The following is a 14,222-nucleotide window of genomic DNA, read 5'->3' as shown; positions in this document are numbered from 1 at the left end:
ATTTAGATAAAGTTGGGAGAGAACATTAAGATGGAACTGGAGATAATGACTAGACCAATGGTATAGGACAGCCTGGATATCCTGATATGCTGTATGCAAGCAAACAATATGTGCTTTATATGAGGCCAACATCCAGCCACACATCTGGAGGGAAGATAAAGGAGATTGAATAATCTTATATTCATTCTAATTGTTACAAAAAATTATCTGAAGATCTGGTAATTTAAATATTCTGTAATTAAAATAAACTATGAGCTAACATGTCAAATAGTAACTAGTTCCAAACAAAATTCCATACAAAGACTCGCACGTGAAATAAACTTGATGCATACCAGCTGTCTTTCATTGCTAGCAACGTCTTAATTTTAAATCGAAATTGACCTCTGCCACATATATACCTGTTATTAAATCACATGCATTTGCAAATTGTTTAACCAGAAATATTTTATGTAAATGAGGTGACAAAATATAATATAGGTGGGGGAAAAAATTAATCTCTGAGCATTTCAAGCTTCCTGCTCTGTGCTCTGTCATGTGGCTTTATATTTTTATTTGTTAAGTTGAGACATAAGATTTGATACTCAGCCTCATGCCATAATTCCCACACCACAAGATCACCACACAACTCACTGTGACCTCCTAATTCCACCTAAAAGTCAGCCAGGCCTTGAAAGCACGTAACTAGTGCAGATCTTTTGGAATTGCTTTGGCAGAGTCGCATAAGACTCGCATAGTGCTTTTCTTCACCATGACCAGCTGCATACAGTGCGATTAGCTTCAAGTTTTCATAATTGTCATGTTCACATAAACAAAGGAAAATTCCAAACCACTACTTTTTGTTTAATGTATATCTTTCCCTCCAGGAAAAGTGCACTTTTATCTTGACATAACTCAAGCTTATAAAATATTCCTTTTCCCAGGCTCAAGAAAGGCTTACATTTTGTTCACAGGATATTATTCAACAACCACAAAACATACAATTTCTAGATGTCTTAAAAAATAGAAAGTTAAAAGTAGCACATTTCGGATTGAAAAGCTATCTGTGTAATCATTTACTGGCTCACTAAAACGTTAAGGGTCCTTGGGTTAGTCTTGAGCCTTTAAAGTTTGGCAGGATAGAACCTCCAGAAGATTTACTACAGCTTAATTATTGACCTGACATAATACTTAGGCTATGTAGCACATGCTGATGGCTTGTTTGGTTTAATTAATTACTGAATAAGCATATTATTTTTGTACCTTTGAAGATATTCTGCAGTTAATGTGCCTTGGTTAATTTTCATAGCATTGGACAGTAGTCTGTATGTCCTGCTCGTGAATTTATTATAGGCAAAACCTGCAAAAAGGGGAAAACACATTAATACTTAGAGCTGCTAGGAATCACGTATTTTAGTTGCAACACAAGCCCTGCTCATACTGTATTTAGAATTTGTTTTCAAAACTAAACTTATTAATTCCTTTTTACTTTGCTGAACCACCCTGCAGATTCAAGTTAATCCCTGTTTAATTACTTTGCTTACAAGTCAGCAAGATACCATAGTTCAAATAATTGAAACGTTAGAGAGCACACAATAATTTTTAAAGATTATGACTTCCTTGTGCTTTTTTCATTATTAAAGTACCTGTCAATGTGTACCTGCCTTTTCAGTGCCTTAATACAGCTGAGAAAACTTGTGGCAGATGTTGTTCTACATGAGGAGAAAAAAAGTATAATTTCTACAATTGTAAAATAACTGTACAGAAATTATAAGCTGTATTTTATTTAGCTGTCAAAATCAAATTAAAGTTCTTTCCTTTTGTATTCTCTGTGGGAAAGCTCTATCAATATATCAGAAATAATTATCTTCAAGTTAAGTGTAGTCTTACTGTTTGAGTAAGTCTTTACATCTCCAGCCTCCGATTCTAATGGGTGGTTCAAATAGCTAGTTGTCCATCACTAAGTTCTGTAACTTCTCAGGATGTTTTCTAGGAACATTTGTTATATTTTGATAGAATTTTCAGTTTTGGAGATACTTGTCTTGGCTTTCATAATTGTTCGTTCATTTATTTGTTCTTTTCTCAAATGAGGTGATATTAAAATCAGATATAAATTAGCACAAACAAGTCCATTTTGTCTTTAGGCAACTGAAATGTAACTACTAGTATCTACTATATTAATGTAGATTCCTCACTCATCTTCTTCCTTTGACAAGAACCAATCAGTTCATGTCTACTTTCTCCTTTTCTGACCTGAGTCACTATTAAGATGCAAGACCTCATAGCTGACTCCAGTCAGGAAAAAGTTTCGCTGACAGAAAAAGACCTCTGTTTTGTTATTTTCATGAACACAGGAAATATTTTGTAGACATGAGCTGTAGTTTCACATTCCCTTGGCCTTGACTAGTCACAAGCTTCTGACAGAAGAGACGCCCCCTTCCCTTCCTGCCCTGGCGGCATGTCACTCCAGTGTGTGCCAGCACATACACTCCTGGGGTTGAGGGGAGCCAGGTGAAAGAACTAATGTGACCAAGTATTGATCCTGCCAGCCAAAAGCATAGCAGCAAGCCAGTAAGCAGGTTAATTTTCAGACAGGTCAGCTCTGTCATCTGGTTCCCTGTGTTGTCGCACCACTGCCTGTGCTGTCACAAGAAAGGAGCAGAACTGGGAGCCACCACCTCAGCAGTCAGCACATCATGAAACAGATGCCTCAGACAATGGGGGCACTAAAACCACCAGACAGGGTTTTCCTGCGTAAGTCAGCCTGTCAGTCGAAAAGGCCTCTCTCTAGGCTTTAGTTTCCTCTGTTGTGAAGTCTCTTTCCCTGTCAGTCTGTCTGCTCCTCTTCTTTGGGATATTTCCCCATCTGGTGCACCACCCTTCTGGAAGGGCCAGCCAAAGCCTGGCTGCCTACTGCTTACGCACTCTTGAACAGCTCTGGGGTTTGACTTTGGTTTTGGAACAAGCACACTTTACTGTTTCTTACAGCTGTTTTATAAGGGCAGTGGCAAGGAAGTCTATGTGTTTTGAGGATAATGAACGCAGTTAGATTCTTCATTTGAGAACTTCTGAAAGGTCAAACCCAACCTTATTAGGAAAACTCTGGTGACTTGCACAGACACCAGCAATGGGAACAATGAACACATATGGGGAGCATTATTTCATGCACAGCTGGGTACCTGGGACCAAAAAAAAAAAGAAATCCCAGGAAAAATTGGGGCATTTATAACTTCCAGGGAATGGAGTGGGAGGGAAAAAAAAAGAAAGAATGAACCTTCCCTTCAACAAACCCAAAATGTGGATAATGTAAATCAAGGAACCTGAAATACATACACCCCTAATATGCTGCTACAAAATGAAATATAACCTTTGTTTCTCTAACGCAGAGCAGGTCAATACAGTGGCATATACAGTGCTTGGAAGTGGACTCATTGTTTCAGTTAATCAGAAAACACTGTGAATTTTAAATCACCATCTTCTAGGTGGCAAAGGCTGTGAAGGTCTGAATAAATTTAAATAAAAAGCTGCCATTATTTGGGAACTTAGCAAATTACCTCATAGCTGTTATTATGCTATAAATAAGTACTTGCAATACTACGGTCTTCTAAATCTTACCTTCTTCTGATGCAAGAAAGAAATATTGTCATTATTTTTCCACTCTTCCTCAGTTCAGTCTTTTTTTTCTGTAATAAAAAACCAATAGGAAGTTATAACAATTTCTAAGCAATAAATTTAATAATATTCTTAAAGAAAAAAACCCCAACAAATCACATGCATTTACCTATACATTATTTCTAGGAATACAGCCCAGCACAATAAGAAAGACATTGCATGGAATAATGTTTTTTTGAGCTGTCCTATAAGCCTCACTGGGACCATTGCCTTTAATTTCAGCAGGGAAGGGTTCCAGCATAGTACATTGCTACTGCAAATTTCTTCATTTATCAACAATTCTCTTTCTTCTTTAAGTCTTTTCTTGAGAAGGCTATACCAACAGTGTACAGTATCTACAGAGGGCAGTAGCTCTCTAAAGCTGCGTCTGCAGGTGCAAAGTAGAAATCCAGCATGACTTATTTAGATTCCAGCCAGTGAGTTCAGTTAAGCCTGCTTCCTAATAAATCAAAAAACAAACCAATGTGTTGTTAGGTTTTCTAGATGGTAGTGGCTGTAAAAACCAATAGGTCTTCTGGGATTTCACTTTGAAAATTTAAGCCCAGAATCTAGATTGAACACTCTTAAAGTACAACAAAAATACATAGCCATGAAATAATTGGAGAGGTGAAAAATAATGTTATTACTGTATTACATAATAAGTGGTTTTGGCTCTCTTTCTTTCAGAGATTAGTCTCTCCAGCTTTTAATAATTGTTTTTTTCATTGATCAGATTCCAATTTTTTAGCAATGCGGTAATAGCTAGGATAATCAGGCTGAAGGGTTTCTTTGTGATTCTCACTAGCTACCATTGAACCTTTTTGCTCACCATTAACGTCAAATAAAGTTATGGGCAACTAATGAAGACTTGCCTTTCTCTCTGGATACCCTTAGCACTCTTGGGCATGTATATTGCTTGGGCCAAGAGGCTAGGAATTAAAAAAAGCACTCCCAGTCAATCACACTCAACACAACTTTTCTGTCCCAATGGTCACATAAGCCTTCCACATCACAGAAGCCAGCAATGCTCTGCCAACCTTCTGAGTGCAATAACTCCTAAGTGACCAGTACGAAGGATAGGTGAGTGCACCAGGTCCTTTCCTACAGGAGCTGGTTGAATGCACAGTAGGGTTACAGCAATTTTTTCCCACAGCAAAGCCTGTGATATAATGGAAGGCCAAGAAGTCACAACTGACATGCTTTTTGCATTTACTGTATGAACTAGACCAAGTCTCAAGCAGATGGTGTAATGAAAGATTAGCCACAGTATGAGAGGATGTGAAGAAGGGATAGGTATACAGACACTAGATGATTAATCAAATTATTCCCTCAATTTTGAAACATAAATGAAGTCTTACTATGTTTTGTTACAGTTACTTGTTGTAGTTACATGGAGGAGTTGGCTGTGAGGCACAGGTCAGCTTTTTAGCCTCAGTTACGTGAGTGCAAATCCCACTGAAAGGCTGACTGCACGTAAATAACAAAGGATGGATTTTGGTCCTTAACTTGCTATAAAAAATAGAGTGGGTTTTTTTCCTATTGTTGTTGTTATGGGAAACAAATTGGGAAAATAACTTTTGGAAGGAAAGTGTTTTCTAATGGCCAAGAATGTAATAGCAAAGAAAATAAAGAAAATAAACCATCAAGATGAAAGTAAGTTAATGAAGAAAACAACGGTTACAACAGCAAATTAAGCAGAGGGAAGATGCTTAAAAAACTATCCTCAAATCATCCCTGCTCACAATCAGTAAGATGACTGCATATGAACAACAAAAGCTCTTTTTTTCCCCAGTTTAAAATATCTCCTTCTTTCATTGCAAGAGATCCATGATTTTTTTTACCTCTTCCTTCTTCCTCACCACTGCACTTAAGACATTAGTTTCAAGTACATGTAGTAAGGTGAAATCAAGAATCACCTAATAGCACCAACTGAAGTGAAACTTTGGCTTTAGGACCTCTTTATCTACACATATGAAAGGGTAAAAATATCAGATAATGAAGCAGAGTGACGAAGAAATAAGCCGTTGGATTATATACAGAAGAATGAATCCAATAGAACTGGAATAAATGGGAATCTTTCTATTTATTTTAGTGGGCATTGAAATAGACCATTACAGATCAGCAAAAGACACGTGGAGATGGTAGCTACCATTGTCAAAGTTTCCAGATCCCTGTTTTCCACATTCATGAGCATATGAAAATTTAATACTTTCCAGTAGGTGCACAAACAAGTTCATTATGACTTAACATTAGAGAGGATATTATGCCATAATTATATTCTATGCAAAAAGGACCCATTATTTTCTTTACATGCTGCTGTGTTTAAAGAAATTGCAGGACCATTTTCATTTTTCTCCTTTCATTTTTTTTTCTTCAGGTTTCTGTGCACCATCTACTATCTAAATTCTGCATACAGCCTTAGTGAGGAACCTTGCTGCAACACATTTCTAACCTGTGGTACAGACAGAGATTTAATGGCATCCCATGATGGAAAAGGCTTACAGCATGCTGTAATGCAAGATTACTAGTTACTTTTCCGCCTTTGAACAGCAGGTGTTTAGATACTGCTGCATGCATGGCATATTGTTTTGGAATTTTGGGGAGAATAGGTGTATGTATGACAGTGAAAGAAATCCTTCCTAACACAGATACCCAGTAAAACACAGAAGGGTTTACTATGTGGAGGACTATTTCCATACCTCGTACACATTGGTGACAAAGAGTTTTCTGAATCATTCCAGAAGTGGCAATTCATGACTGTTACCATGTCCCTGGGCTGCAATGATCTTATTTAAGCTCACAAAAGAAACACAGTCACAAAGCCTCCCAGGAAGACCGGAGGGACTGCAGGGAGTGTCGTGTGCGATTCATTCCATCTCTGAGTCAGTCCTGAATTTACGTACTCAGTTTCATGCCAGAAGGGAGGTCTTTCAGAAAACAGGAAAACACTAGGCCTACATCTTTCTACAGATTCAGCCAGAGACATGTTCATTACTTCCTCAGACCAATGCTGTATAAAGATGTCCTTATGCAGCAGCTTCCCATTTCACGCAGAAACAACTTCATTCCAGCGGAGAACTCAGTGATTTCTGTGTGTATAAAATGCTTTTGCATTTCCAGGCTTTAAATATTCTATACACAAGTTACAAGTGCAAGATGACTGCAGCTGTAACTCACTGAAAACAGAATGACCTAGAAAACATTTTGGTGGCTGACTTCACAAATGCCAATAAATGGACAAGACAATCCAACTCCAGTTACCCAATACTTTTTTTGCTGGACCATCTATAGGAACAACTGCAGAGCAGTCTGAGCAACCACAGTTTATGTAAGTGTTGATTCTCCTCTGGCCTTGTATTTCTCATTGCCTTCAGTAGGCACTGTAAGTATTTCTGGATAAAGATATATCCTAACATTTTTTAGAACTGCAGTTTCATTATTGACACATAAGAGAGCTCTAGCATACACAGAGCTCTCCCACTGCCTGGCACTATCATGCTGTCTAGCCTGGCTCATAATAGATTCAGAAGACAGAGTAGTAAAAAGGCACAAAATGCCAACAACTTATGAACATTACTGACTTCATCACTCATGCAGCAATATTGCCAAAACAATGGAAACATCTATTGTTTGAAAAAAACAATGGATCAGCCTATGCAGACCAATACAACATCAATTTCTATTTGCAACACAGTGACAGCTAAAACTGATCTCATATGCCTCTAGATATTCAAAACTCAGTGAAATTATCTCAGTAGACTGATTTCTGAAGGGCTTCTATCACTTACTGCTAAAAATTCCTTGCTAAAAGAACTTCCATTATCAAGATGCTGGACAAGCAAGGGGCAATGCAGGACCAGTCAAAAAATGACCCCTGACCCCCATTTCTGGGTGAAACAGTGCAGAATAAAACTTCCTGGTGGCACCTTTTTGACGCGTGAAATACTGCTTTTAACAGCCACGAGCAAAACCCATAAATTAAACTAATCTATATACATCTTTTTTTCCTGAGAGAATAGACTCTGCTCATTTAATTTTTCATCATGATTTTGGTGGATATGGCTAAAAAGTTGCCATAGTATTTGATCCTCCATTTGGAAAAATGTGTTAGCCTGATGTATGAGTCTATTTTGCTACATTGTAAAAATGCACTGGCTATAGGTTTCAAGTCTGCTTGCAAGCACTTAGTTAGCTAGCTGGTGACAAAACTGGACACAACTCTTACACTTCAAAAGAACAATGGGCCAATTCTGCTTTTTAAATTACAAGTAGAAAGCCAAACTAAAAATTTGACCATTAAGTGAAGTGAAGCAAAAATAAAATAAAGCCAAAATAGTAGGCAATAAAAATATAATATGCTAAAAAAGGATAAAAGATTAAATTCAGCTCTGACATAGCAAGTCACTTTACATTTAACTTGTAATTATTCCTGCTTTGACTTAATCAAAAGGTTTGATTTGGTAAGTGTACCAATACTGAATAGATGTATAGGCCTAGGGGTTATTCCCATTATCATTATTCCAGTGGAATTAATCGCTGAGGAAAGTGGAAGCAAATATGACCAATCTTAGAAACAGCAAAAAGCTGGCAGAATCTTCTTAAAATAGACTGAACCTGACAGGCACTTATTCCTCACAAACAACTTTTATACAGACTGTTATATCTCCTCAGGGTGTAAGGTAATTCTGTGTTTCTGCTATGTAATTGTGGGAGAAGAAAACAAATAATTTGCATTTAAAAGGATACCTATCTCTGTTTAGGTGTTTGGGAGACACTAGCAGCCCCAAAAGAGACTTAAAATGTTAACTGATACTCAAAATACATGAAGGGAAGGGTGGAGCAGAAAACTTCTTAGATGTGACTTGATGAGGGTTAATGAGCCCCCAATTACGTGTATGCTTCCTTAGTTGATTAAATATCAGCATCTCCCTCTGCCTTACTGTTCTGGCAGACTTGCTTTTTCAGCAGCCAAATACAGCCTTTTGTTTAGTGAAAAACACAAACTACAGAAAAGGTTGCTTCAGAGAGAAAAATAACTCAGGGGTTTAATAAAGCAGGCTTTCCCTATATTTCAGCACTTAAAATAACAAAGTCACTGTGACTTGAAACCTGAGTACTCCTTATTGCCTTCTGAACATAAAGAACAATGTCACTACAATCAATGAATCAAAAAGCAAGACGACCCTAATTTATATATTTAAGGAGCAATTTAGAAAAGTGAAACATCTGAAGGCAAGGAAGAATATTTGCTGGAAATTTTTCCTCTTTGATTTTAAGAACGCATACGCTTACGTGAAAAAGAAAGTAAAATAATGATAAGCAATAAATCTTTTGTGTTATCTTGTTAATGACATTGCTTTTTTAACTTTTTTTTTTTTTTTTAGAAATGTGGAACCATTCCATAAACACAACCGAGCTCTGCCTTCTGTTATGGGTTGCAGCACCATTGAAGTTTGAACTCATTTAAGCAGTTCTGTTGTGCTTTCAATTCCCCCTACCTTCTTTTTTCTTCCAGTGGATTGAAATGTGACCAAATAGCAGCATGACTGTGAATGGAAAAGATAATTCTCACACAACATTCTTCTCAGTGCTTTGGGGAAAACATACACATACAAATGCATTTGCTCATGTCTGATTCAAGATGGGAAAAAAAATAATAAGGCAAATCTATGAGAAATTTTTCTGAAATTGGAAACACACTTAAAAACTCTCCTATGTATTTGTTTTGTTTAGACTAATTAAGACTTCTGCTTTATGTTACCACAATAGACACTAAACATTTGCAATATATTTACTGAGGTTAAAGGAATTATGGGATGAATTTGTATCTATTACACCACTATCCTTAAGCAACACTGATTTAGTAATCTGTTGGAATACATTTTTATCAGTCAAAAAGATGACTTGTCTGTCTAACCAGAGACATTTTGCGTCCTCAATATACTATATAATACAGAATGCTAGCAAATTTTGTTTCTCAGGAAAAGAATCCCCTTTTGCTGAAATATATTACCATATTTGCTTAGGTAGATTAAAGATGGGGGCAAAAGCACTTGTGGATTCGTCAGCATCTATAGCTTGCACTGCTTTTCTTGTATGTGTGTAATTTATTACACTAATGGTTGTCCTTACCATGAACTTAAATAACGGGCAATTCCTGAAGAAAAACATGTCCAAAAAGTGAAAACTAAGTTAAATATTCTAATGCAAGGGATACAGGGATTTACTTTTGTTGTTGTGCCTCCCACGCACATACACAGAAGAAACATTCACTTCCTTTATTAAAACATGATGGTGGAACTAGTTCTTACTAACACAATTTTCTTCCATGTCCTACTCACAAAATCCAAATTAGATTAGGGTCAAGCTTCAGCTGCATTAAGTCTCCTCTTCCAAGGAGATTTTTTTAAAACATATATCTTTTGAGTTTCTCCAGCAACATGAAGGAGTGAAAGCTTTTTGTTATAAAAGCTATTTTAGATCTTAGAAACTTGGGCCTACTTTCTTTCATTCAGCTTTTGTATTGCACATTGTTAACATGTCTTGAAATGTAAAAGCCGGAAAATTTGTATCAGCAGTCTTCCCTTAAAATGACAGTACACTGGATAGCACAATATCAAGACACTAGTAAAACTCAAGGTCCTGACGCATGCTTTGGGAAATTCGTACTCTGTTAAATCAAGAAGTTAGTTCTTCCAGCTGTTCCATTTTTCTATACCCCATTTCTGGCCAAGGTAACTGACGGTCTAACAGAGACAGCAGAATCAGAGGTGTGTTCCAATGGGAGAGCTTCCCAGTGCTTCTTGTTTATAGCCCAGCATATTAACTACCATTTAAAAATGGCTACTTCAATTTACATCAAGATGCAGAGCTATGGACTGGAGTAGTCGAGGAGATGCTATGGATCACGTTCAGCTTTATTTGCAACAAGCCCTCTAATCTCCAGGAGATTAATGGAGCAACAGGTGGAAGGAGTGATTCTGAAATTGCTCCGAGGCATCAGAGATCATGGATCAGTGCAGAATAAAGATCCATGTCGAGGCTCCAAGCTGCAAATGAAGAGTCTAAGATGGCATTTCAGACCCATCATCCTGCTGAGCAAAGAGTAGACCTAGCTAGCCTGCAAGAGAGAAACTTCTGCCTTCTCAGAGCTTGGGAGTCTAAATTATCCTAACGAGGAATAGATAACTCATTGTCTTGAGGAGGTTCTAGAAGATGCTCAACCATTATATGGCCAAAGCTTTTGTGGTTGAAAGCACACTGACAAAGAAATTAGAGATATCCTCCAGATGAGGGTGGTCACACACATGACTCTTCTACAGGAGTACCTTTACTACACAGCTGCAAAGATGGTGTGTGTCCAACATTACAGTTATTTTAGGAATGCTGAGCCAGTTTCAATGCATCTATATAAGTGAGTTTGCACTGATTTAAAAGGTCAATAAATGTCATTGTAGACAAGCCTTCAGTTTCAAAGATGTTTACAGGTTTGTGGTGATGACTGCTATCACATATTGGTTACCTACGAGAAGCTACAAGAGGATGGATAAGTGAAGATGGATGAATAAAAACTGAATCGGACTATGCTAGCTGGCAACTCAATTGAGTGAAAAGGTCAAAAATAGCTGTAGAGTAACCAGCTTTTAAGGAAATATTACTGAAGTTTAGGTTATTTTGAGTATTTTCAATGCTAAGCCTTATAAACAAGTAGCAGAAACAAGTTTTCCCCTTTACCCCACCCTATAAAAATCCATGGAAGTTCCTTTCTCCTTATTCCCTCACACTGTGATACCGTGACAAAGATAGTTCAGATGCAGATTGAGGTCCAGGAAATATGTATTCCACTCTAAATTTTCAAGAATTGGGTGAACGGTGCAGGTAGTCACATCACATGGATAATGTACAGGTCAACAGTTGATCTTCTCTCTTACCTGCCAAACAACCTTCTCACTAAAAAAGTGATTCAAGTATTTTGCTCCAAATTTAAGCTTCCTAGAATACTGCCAAAGGTTGGTAGTAGTGACATGTTCCTAATGAAATGCTTGGCAATTGAATGAATTGAACGTTCAATTCCATTCACAAAGTTCTTAAGCTCAGACAGCAGCGTGCTTTTTAAGAGGGGAGGTATGAGCAAACCCAGGTAGAAATCAGACATGCTGATGGAGAAATGAAATTACCCAGGATAATCACTAAACTAGGATGGCTTTGGACTTTGTACATTTTAAGTTCAGAAATTTCAGCTGTCTGTTAACTCCTTATCTGGCAACAAAGAGAAGTTTAAACTAACTTTATAAGGACAATATATGCATCAATAAAATATGCATGTTGAACTAAAATTAGATTGTTTTAATTAACAATTCTAAAGTTGCAAAGACATATAAGAACCACCGCTACTGAGAACTGACAATCAAGTTATAGGAGGAACTTCAAGCAATATGAAGATGAGGGAAGGCAGCATTGCCAGTGCTGCTAAAGAGCAGCAAGAAACTCAGAGGAAACAATATCACTGATGATAAGAGATGCCAGATTTTAAAGGCTGTTTCAGGGCTCCAGACTGTCGGCTGTAGTTGTTTGAAATGGATCCATTTCAGGACACCCAAAGTTCACGTAAAGTCCTCTCAAACTTTTGAAAAAGGCAATAAAAATCCTTAAATGAAATTAAAGACTAAGTTCAAAATAAAAATCTTGCATGGTTTTAGCTTACATGTTTTAAATAGTAATCTTCAACACACTGTTTAGTTGGGCTGCACAGAAAACCACTGAATTTGAAAGAGATTCTTTGAAGGAGATCTTCTTAAAGATGTCTATTGTGACAGACCTGACCAAAACCAGAAAGAAGACTATCCCATGTGAGTACGTTTTTGAGAAATATTTGTCCTGCAGCTCCCTGTGACTGGAAGAGTTATTTAAAGGTGAGTTAAGAACAACTAAATATATTAGGAACAAATTGCAAGCTGGAATGGAGGGTTGCTTTAATATACTGCTTTTTATAAACAGCCAGTTTACTCAGAGATACTGAGAAGTCAGGACAAAAGTCAAGAATAAAACTTAATTTAAAGTAAAATAATGAAAACAACAACTTGGAAGCAAAAGTTCTGAGCAAAATAATAACCATTATCAAGTCTGAGGATGACACCAAATTGGGAGGAGCAGTGGATCTCCTCGAGACAGGGCTGTCATTCAGAGGGACCTAGGTGGGCTGGAACAATGAGCCATTAGGAACTTATGGAATTCAGCAAGGACAGATGCTAAGTCCTGCTACTGGGAAGAAAGAGCCCCTTGCAATGATATAAGCAGGAGATGGACTGGCTGGGGATCAGCTCTGCTGAGAAGGACCTAGGGGTCATGTTGGACAGCAAGCTGAACCTGAGATGGCAGTGTCCCCAGGGAGCACAGAAGGCCAAGAATATCCTGGGCTATATTAACAGAAACATATCAAGTGTGTTGAGAGAAGTAATAATTTTCCTTTACTCAGAGCTCATTAGATGGCATCTACAGTACTGTGCCCACTTTTGGGGCCCACAGTACAAGAACAGCAATGATAAACTGGAAGAAGTTCAGTGGAGGGCCATCAAGATAGTCAAGGGATGCCCTGCAGCCCTGGGGTTGCCCTGGGGTTGTTCCGCCTGGAGATGAGCAGGCTTTGGAGAGACCTCACAGCAGCTGTCCAGTACCTGTAATGAAGTTATAAAGGAGATAGAGCCAGGCTCTGTCAGGAGACAGCAGCGCATGGCAGGAGTGCAAGAGATAATGGGCATAAACTGAAACAAAAGAGAGTCAAACTGGATATAAATAAAAGGAAGCCTCTTCTCAGGGACAAAGTCAAGTAGCAGAACAGGTTGTCCAAGACATTGTGCACTCTCCATCTTCCGGAGTTTTCAAGATCCAACTGGAAAAAGTTCTGAGCAACCTGATCTGTTCTCATAGCTGAGCCTAGTTTGAGCAGGACCTGTGACCTTCCAAGGTCCCTTCCAAGCTGAATTTTCCAGTGATCATTCTGTGAGTATATTAAATGTTTAATATGTTTGTGAGAATCCTGGTTGAGAGTGTCTTCTCGTCACAGGAAAGGGTGACTTTCCTTATTCTTGACAGCGGGATAAAGAATTTACTTGAACATCTCCATTCAGATTATTTATGGAAAAAGATAGTGGTAATCATACAATTGTGTTTTGTGGGGCAAGAAATGGCTCAATTAAATGGAGAACTAAACCAAAATGAAATTTGAGGTTGAAAAATGGCTGGTTCTTTCCCTGCACTACACAGTCAGCTCTCACACTGTCTCTGCATATTGTGGTGGCTCTCATAACAAAGCTCCATGGAGCACAATTTGCTGTGGCATGGACACATCCCAAACTGCAAGATTCTGCAGTGGTTACTACTGGGACTGAGGGCAAGAGAGAGGTTCAGCCCTAGCTCTTCTCCTCTCAGGAGTGTGACAACTGAAGAACAGGACAGCCTCTCCATTAAAAGCAGCAGTGTCCTGAGGGCATAGATCCCACTCCCTCTGAAGCTCTTTTACAGGGAGACTGCCAAAGTATTTTGGAGTGAGCACCCCAAGGGATGGGAATAGCCCCCTCACTAGCCAAGAGCATTCA

At 38.1% G+C, this 14,222-nt stretch overlaps 1 protein-coding gene across 3 annotated transcripts in view; it reads right to left on the bottom strand.

Annotated features, from left to right (window-relative positions):
• The window catches only part of SULF1 (sulfatase 1), a 125,063-nt gene that overhangs the window by 99,365 nt on the left and 11,476 nt on the right, over nt 1-14,222 (bottom strand). For 2 of the 3 annotated variants that reach the window (XM_075085204.1, XM_075085201.1), the window contains exons 1-2: nt 3,592-3,670; nt 1,240-1,336 (exon numbers count right to left, since the gene is read on the bottom strand). The gene's annotated coding sequence lies outside the window, so the exon portion shown is untranslated. Of the gene's footprint in view, nt 1-1,239; nt 1,337-3,591; nt 3,671-14,222 lie in introns of those variants that run through there. The other variant, XM_075085199.1, reaches the window with a different exon arrangement.

This window comes from Phalacrocorax aristotelis, chromosome 2, assembly GCF_949628215.1.
Source record: "Phalacrocorax aristotelis chromosome 2, bGulAri2.1, whole genome shotgun sequence".
Classification (NCBI taxonomy): domain Eukaryota; kingdom Metazoa; phylum Chordata; class Aves; order Suliformes; family Phalacrocoracidae; genus Phalacrocorax; species Phalacrocorax aristotelis.
The sequence above is the reverse complement of the archived record's forward strand: the minus strand, read 5'-3'. Positions and strand labels throughout refer to the sequence as shown.